Here is an 8,280-nt window from a genome sequence, read left to right as displayed (position 1 = left end):
TCGTTTTCTGACTATATTGAGCGTTTTCATATGTCTATTTAAAGGGATGTGTGCATGTGTGTACATATGTGGGCATGAGCACGTGTGTTTCCCAGTGCAGTTTTTAAATAGCAATTTAAATGCAGAAAACAAATACAAGATTGACTTATGTAATATAACATGTGTAACAACTTATCAACCATCAACTTTACATATGCAATTCTAAATACCACTAAAGTAATTCAAACATCACTGTATTCATTTGCATTTCTGGCATAATTTTGCTTTTTGTGCTTTTTCATACTTAGGCTAACCCTGTAATAAGGTACAAAGTTACTGGGAACAAAAGTTAGTCTTCAGTATATAACTTTTCAAAACAGGCAACAAAGTTTTCAACTTTCCAAGGGTGTTGAAAGTATTTGACTAGCTGCTGTGACCTGATTAAATAGAAAACGAACTTCTGCTCCTTTTACCAGTGACAAAATCAACCTGGACTCCAACCATGCTTTCCTTTCTAAGACAGTTAGCTGATTTATCAGTTTGTTTATTTTCAGTCTAACTATACAATGGCCATTTTAAAAAGGACCTGCTGTAGGTCAGAATTCCTTCTTTCTCCTTGCGATTCTTTGGCCGCAATAACAGTAGGAGGAAAGCCAGCCACCATGGAGAATTATGCCCCATAACTAACTGAGGAAGCCATGCCTTCCTACAGCTGGAATGAGACTTCTCCCCAGACATCATGGTACGTCAAAGAGCAGAACTTCCTAGATTGGGTGTTAATAGACTGTTCAATTCCTGGATTTGCCATGACTTAGTGTGTGCTCTTGGGAAGTCAGGTTGCCTCCCTAGATTCAATTTAATTTTCTATAAAGTGAGGAAATTGGCTTGGATCTCTTTTAAGGTTCCTTATAGTCTAAAATCCTGTGAAGCTGGTTCATAGGTGATATTGCTCTTTGAGACAACAGAGATAGAATCTAATCACAAAATGTTCAGTATGCATGAAAAATCAGTAATGCTTTCCCTTTTGGAATGATATAAATTCTGCACCACCCTCTTTACTTTCCACATATCCCTTTTTGAAAATGCTAAAGCCTGAGAACTTTTAGGAAAGAAACAGTTATGGCTTTCTGCCACAACAATAAAATAAGTAAAATATGAATAAATAAATAAACAGTAAATATTGTAAGAATTCACTTAGAACATGACTATCTATTACTCTAGGATAACCAGCTACATTAGAGAGAGCATAAATCCTCAATTCATAAGCAGTTGACCCTTGAATAATGTGAGGGTTAGGGCTGTTGAGCCCTGCACAGTCAACAATCCATGTACAACTTGTGACTCCCAAAACTTAACTGCTAACAGCTCACTGTTGGCTGGAAGTCTTACTGGTAACATAAACAGTTGATTAACACATATCTTGTATGTTATATATATTACATATTATATTCTTACAATAAAGTTAGAAAAAAGCAAATGTTTTTCAAATTGTTGCAAATCTCCAAAAATTTTCCCAATATATTTACTTAAAAAAAAAACTTATGGTGCTCGTTTTGGCAGCACATATACTAAAATTGGAATGATACAGAGATTAGCATGGCCCCTGTGCAAGGATGACACGCAAATTCGTGAAGTGTTAAAAAAAAACTTACGTATAGGTGCTTGACTTCTTCAAAGCTTGTAACAACAAGATGAATTTTGCATATTAAAAAAAGTGCTTATAATCAGGCATCTGTCACAGTCTGACTGCAAGGATAAGTGTTGCACCTGTGAAAGGTAGACTGCATCCAAGCTGTCACACAGAATGCCATGTTGTGTCCCCAAAGAGGGTGCTACCATTTGACCCACTGGAAAAGTATCCTGTCAGAAGGATGCTATTTGGGATTGCAATGTGATGCAAGGTTTTGATGTGGTTTGGTTTCTTACTACTCAACTGGTCTCCCCATCTGTCATAAACATCTCCATTTTGTAAGTTTGGTTAGCTGCATAATAAGCAAGAAGAAAAAAATCATCAGAATCATTTTAACTGCTGGGAAAACTGGAGCAATGCTGGCTGTTAAAAGCTGCTAATTGCAGTTTACAAAGAGAAATCCCTTATCTTTGAAAGTTCACTTGCTTGAGTGACTCATTCTTCCTGGGAGGGATTAATGCTTAATTAGAAAAAGATGCTAAACAATCTGATGTGCTTCCTGAATGAAAAACCTTACCTTAGTTTTAAAGATTCTTAACAAGGTAACATGCTAATTATTTAATGAATGATTTGGGCTGAGAACTAGAGATACGTGTTAAAATAGCAGCGCTTACCGTGTTTGGCACAGCTCCCAGAAACCAGGGCACTGACTGTTCTAGGATTTGGTGCCAAGCCTGTTTTTTGTTGTGCTTGATGCTTGGTTTTGTTTTCCCACCTTTGAGTGTAAACATGTTTGTCAAGGTACACTGTTGGGAGGGCAAGACGAGAGGACCGGGGTGGGTAAGCCTGGTGGTCAAGGAGGCGAGGGTCAGGGAGTAACAGCTGAGAGGATGTAAGGTGGCCAGAATTTACCATCTTACTTTGGAGGGTGACTGCATTCTGGATATAACTGCAGTCCAACCCAGCTGTGGGATGTAAGGAGGTTAGAAAGAGTGGCATGTGCACTTCAGAGAAAGGTAAGAAGGCACTGCAAGCCCGACTTCACACTCTGCTTGTCTGTCAGGGGGTTTCTCCTTCACAACAATACCCCAATGTTTTGGTAGGCAGACTCTAGTTCACTTAGTAAGTGAGAGGCATGGGTGGAATGCCAGGTATGTCTACAGAGCAAAGCAGGGCAGGCGGGCTGACGCCAGGAGAGAATAGGCAGGTACCTATTGAGTTACAGGATTTCTACAAATCTAATCCACATGTAATGTGAGACTTATTACAGAGCCAGCCTCTGCTAGGGCTGTGAAGTCTGAGGATGTGAACAGTCTCTGAAGCAGTGATTCCAGTTAACCCATTGAAAGCCAGCTTCACTTGACCGAAACTAACAGCCTCTTATCCTTGTACTGCTGTTTAAGGGTGATAGTGATTATAAGTTGCTTGCTTACTGTACAAAAAGTACTCAAAGTAAGATATTGAACTGAAACAGACATTTAATATGCCTCCAAAGGGTGAACACACAATACAGTCACAGTGATTAGGGCTGTATTAAGGTACTCTCTGCTTAATATGTCTGACACTGGATAGTCTTTACATTACTAATGATGGGAATCTATAATGTATGGTCCATTTTAGCATATGATAAGTTTTAATGAAAATTTTAAACAGCAGAGTTACTTATTGGTATTTACAAAGCATCTACTTAAGGGGAGCTTTTTACTCTAGGACATGTTCTTTAATTATCATAATAAATTGATGATAAATTTATTAAAGGAAGGAAATCAGAATTGCCAGTGCAAATAGGAAAGAGGCCCAGGTACTAGAGGCTTAAAGATTCATGACATATGTTATATACTTGTCTTAACCATCAGCTAACAAACCTTTTCAGAAAGTGGGTGAAGGAAATGAAAGCATTGTTTCTATACTTAACATATGATCATGAGAATTCCCTAAATGAAACTTGGAAGATTAAAAATGATCAGTCTTCCAGTCAGCTATAATTACACAAAGATAAGAAATTAGGACGATAGTTCTTACTTTATCAATGTAATTGTGATAAAACTCTAAGCGTAACCCAAAACTTCACATTATAAAACATTATTAAGACTAATTCACTAATAAATAACAATGAGCCTCAGAAATCTTCTACAAGGCATGGCTCCAAATTACCTTTATGTGATTTTTATGTGTTGATACTCTCTTTAGGTTATTTATATTCATTACCATAGTTAGATGCCTTGAATAAATCTGCAACATCTACTTCTCGAGTTTTATTTATTAACACAAATATACTAAATCAAGGGTTTAAAAGTCTTTATGCTGAAATGAGAATTAATTTGTTGTGCATCTTCTCTGGGCCATGTATTCCAATAGGTACTTTAGATATGTTAACTTATTTATACATTTTTATAATTTCTACTTTTCAGTGAAGAAAATGAGTCTCAGATCAAGTAGCCAGTGAGAAACAGATGTGGAAATTTAATGCAGGACTGGTTGACTCAAAGCCCATTTAGAATGGAACTAAATGTGGGAGACAATATAGCATTTCTTGAAAGAAGACAAAAGTCTAAGAATGAAAGAACATTAAATATGTTCACTCCAGGTCTGGGTTGCAAAGTGGCTCTGCTACTTCCTTATTCCTGAACTGCCCTAAGTTGTTGAGTTTCTATGTGCTTAAATATCCTCACCTTTAAATGTGGATAGAAAAATTACATCATCATGCTTTTGTGAGGACAGAGATAACATTGGTGACCGCAGGTGTATAGAAGATGTGTAGTGGATGATATTAACGTGAACTTGGCTCTGTAACATGCCACACAAGTCTATCTATGTGTCTTGAACCATGTCTTTTTCTATATACACATACTGCATCGCAAAAGTGATTCTCTAATTTGAACATGATGTGAGGGGGAGGGGTAAAAAACCATATCATCCCCCAGCTCCTGGCTGAACTGCACAGCTCAGGCAGAATCTACTGAAGGAGAATGGTGCCTCTCAACAATATTGAAAGTTTGCTTTTCAGTTGATTTACGACATTAAAGTCAACCCAATCCTAAACTTATTCACCACCCTATCCTGCTTGTTTCTTTCAAGCTATTGCCAATCCCCCTGTTTAACCTCTATGGTAGATAAGCAGATGCTATTAAATCTTGGACTATGGAGTAGACCTCCTGAATATAGTGGTCAGATTTTGACAAAAGAATTTAAAGCTATAGTCTAAACACCTTCTTTTATTTTTAAAGCAAAAGAGATTTGATTAAACATAAATTAAGGACACTTGCAAAAATAGCATTTTTAATGGTATGCCTAATCCCCAAGTTATTAATATCTTTAATATTTGGCAAACATAAGAATCCTGATGAGACTGAGTGATTCTACTGGGTGATATCCTATATTACTTGCTGTTTTGACTTTGGTTTTAATCTGGCATGAAATATTTTTCTTTCTCTTTAGGCCAGACACTTATTTGAAGTACCAAATGTATCTCTGTAATTGGATATATTTCCATATTTTATAGATGCTACATTCAAAATTCCCAAAGATAATGTGGTTTAGAAGAATAAGTTTTTACAAAAAGAAAAGCCAAAAAATGCTTGTAAACCAATTTTAAAAGAAATGTTAGAAAGATTTAGAAGTGAAGATTAAAACATTAACAATAAATGGGATCTAAATCTGACTTGTTTAAAATTCAATTTGTTGATAAATGTTCTGTGTGCACTTGAAAAAAAGTGTATTTTACTGTTACTGGGTGGGGTTTTTATAAATATTAATTGGGTTAAGTTGGTAATGTTGCTTAAATTTACCAAATACTTGTTGACTTTCCACTTTAGCAATTATTGAGAGAAAGGTGTTGAAATCTATTACTATAATTATTAATTTATTTCTTCTTACATTCTTAAGAGCTTTTGCTATATATATTTTGAAGCACTTTTATTAGGTGCATAATGTTTAACATTGTTATGAATTAATACTCTTTTCATTGTGAAATAGCCATCTTAATTCTGGAAATATTCTTTGGTCTAAAATTGACTTTGTCCCATATTAATATAGCTACTCTAACTTTCATTTTATTAGTGTGGGCATGGGTATACCTTTTTCCATCTTTGAACCTATTTGCTTTTCTATATTTTAAGTGCATTATAGGCAGAATATTGTTAGGTCTTGATTTCTTTTAACCACTCTGACAATATCTGAGAATAAACTGTTCAGACTATTTACAGTTAATGTGATTACTAATATAGTAAGGTTGATATATAGCATGTTCCTATTGTCTCCTTTTCCAGCCTTAATACACTTATTAAAATACATACATTGTATTTTTACCTACATTATAAATATATATATTAAATATATATTTATATGTTAATATAAATATATTAATTATTTTTGATTAAGCAACTGTATGTTAAAGGGATTTAAATAAAAAGAAAGCAATAATATATTATACTTGTTATCATTTCCAATATTCTTCATCCCTTGTGTAGATGTACAAAATATTTCATCTAGTGTTATTTGTCCATATTTCATCTCATATCATTTTTCTTTTGCTTGAAGAACTTCCTTGAATAGTCTTCATAATACAAGTTTGTTGGTGATTAATTTTTTCCACTCTTTCTGTCTTTATTTTGCCTTAATATTTGAAAGATATTTTTGCTGAGTATAGAATTCTAGGTTGACAGATTATTTTCAGTACTTTAGACATTGCTCCAGTATCTTCTTATTTGTATTTTTTCCCTGGAGAAAGCTTCTCTCATCTTTTTGTTCCTCTGTGTATAATATGTCTTTTTTTAAATCTGGCTGCATTTCAGATGTTATCTTTTTCACTGTTTATGAATAATTTGACCATCAGGTGCTTTGGTATAATTTTCTTCATGTTTCTTGTGCTTGAAGTTTATTGAGTATCTTAGATATATGGATTCATTGTGTTCATTAGATTTAGAATTGTTTGGCCATTATTTTTTTAAATTATTTTTGTATTACCCCTTCTTCTTCAGGCATTCCAAGTGTGGGCATATTTGGTGCCTTTGACGTTATCCTTGGACACCAGATAATTTTCATTTTTAAATTTTATTCTCTTTTTTCTCTATGTTTCATTTTGGATAGTTTCTTTTGTGTGTTTTTAAGCTCACTTAATGTTTTCTTCTGCAATACCTAATCTGCTGTTAATTCTATCCAGTTTATTTTTTATCTCACACATCTTAGTTTTCATCTAAAAAAATTGACTTGGGTCTTTTTATATCTTCCATAATTTCCACTTAACTTTTTGAACATACAAAATACAATTAAAATAACTTTTAATGTCCTTGTCCAGTCATTTTAGCATCCTTGTGAGATCTGGATCAGTTTCCATAGATTATTCTCCTAATTATGTGTCCTGTTTTCCTGTTACTATGCATTTCTGGATATCTTTAATTAGATGCTGGGAGGAATGTTTTACACTCCATCAAGTATTCTTGAACTTTGCTCTAGGATGCTGTTAAGTTACTTGAAATAGTTCAATCATTTTGGGTCTTGTTTTATGATTTCTTTAGGTTGATCTGGCTTAGTGCTCATCCTAGGGCTAATTAACTTTCACTTTTAATCAAGATCTTACTGAATACTCTACCTAGTGACCCTTTAATTTATGAGCTTTTCCAGGCTGGATGGTAGAAACAGGCATTCTCCCAGCCCTATGTGAGCTGTGAATGCTGTTCCCTTGAATCATTTTAGGTGGTTTTTTTTCTTAGCTTCATGTAGTTTCTTCACATGCATGTGCTAATCAGTACTACCCTGATACTTAGGTGGCCTCTGTAGATATCCAAGTTTCTTTCTCTGTGCAGTGTTCTCATCTCCAGTTCTTGCGCTGTGAACTCTTGCCCCCTTGGTCTTTCCAGATCCTCTGTTCTCTCTCCTCAATTCAGGGAGATCCCCAGATTCCATGTGGGTTTCCCTTTCCTGTGGTGAAGCCTAGAAACTCTCTCAAGGTAGGAAGCTGGGGCAGTTATGAGGCTCACCTCACTCACTACACCTTAGGGACTGCCACCTCTTGCTATGTAATGGCAGGTGTCTTGAAAACCACTATTGTAGTTCATATGTTTTTTCTCTTTATTATTGTTTCATTCTGGAAGGTAAATCCAGTCACTGTTTCTCCATTTTGGCAAGAAACAGGTAAAACTCAATTTCCAAACCATACAGAGTAATTAACTGATTGAAGGAGATGGAATGTTTTTGCCAATTACTAGTTACTTAAAGTATAGTTGAAGATATTAATGCATGAGAAACTAAGTAACTTTTATATCATATAACTTATGTTATTATTATCATTATCTTTTAGTATTCAGAATTTGTCGTCTTTTACCTATGCTCTAAAATTTATCTGTGTATGTTTTAGTCATAGATGAATTTGAAAGTAATAACAAAAGTCAACTTTTCCCACTCCCACTCCTTAATTTTCACATAATGAAACTTATATTGCGCAGAAACCAGAGGCTATTGTGCATCTGAGAGAGGAAAGAGAATTGGTTTAAATGCCTGTTGTTTCCTTCTTCCAGCTCCTGATCTGTCCTAAGCAAAGCAGAGGTCAGCTGTGGAAACAGGCCCACTCTACCAATTCTGTTTCAGTCATAGTATGAAAACAAAAACAAAAACAGCAAACCTGCCATGCAAAGAAAAATCTCATTAGACCATTTTAGCTTAAGACTGTCAGG

At 34.9% G+C, this 8,280-nt stretch overlaps 1 non-coding gene across 1 annotated transcript; it reads left to right on the top strand.

Moving 5' to 3' along the window:
- The first annotated feature begins 1,523 nt into the window (after positions 1-1,523).
- Positions 1,524-1,627, top strand: LOC118919957 (U6 spliceosomal RNA). The gene has a single exon (XR_005027736.2). It is a non-coding gene; the product is annotated as a U6 spliceosomal RNA (small nuclear RNA).
- Positions 1,628-8,280: the final 6,653 nt, after the last annotated feature.

This window comes from Manis pentadactyla, chromosome 2, assembly GCF_030020395.1.
Source record: "Manis pentadactyla isolate mManPen7 chromosome 2, mManPen7.hap1, whole genome shotgun sequence".
Taxonomy (NCBI): domain Eukaryota; kingdom Metazoa; phylum Chordata; class Mammalia; order Pholidota; family Manidae; genus Manis; species Manis pentadactyla.
Note: the sequence above shows the minus strand (reverse complement) of the source record. Positions and strands in the feature narration are given on the sequence as shown.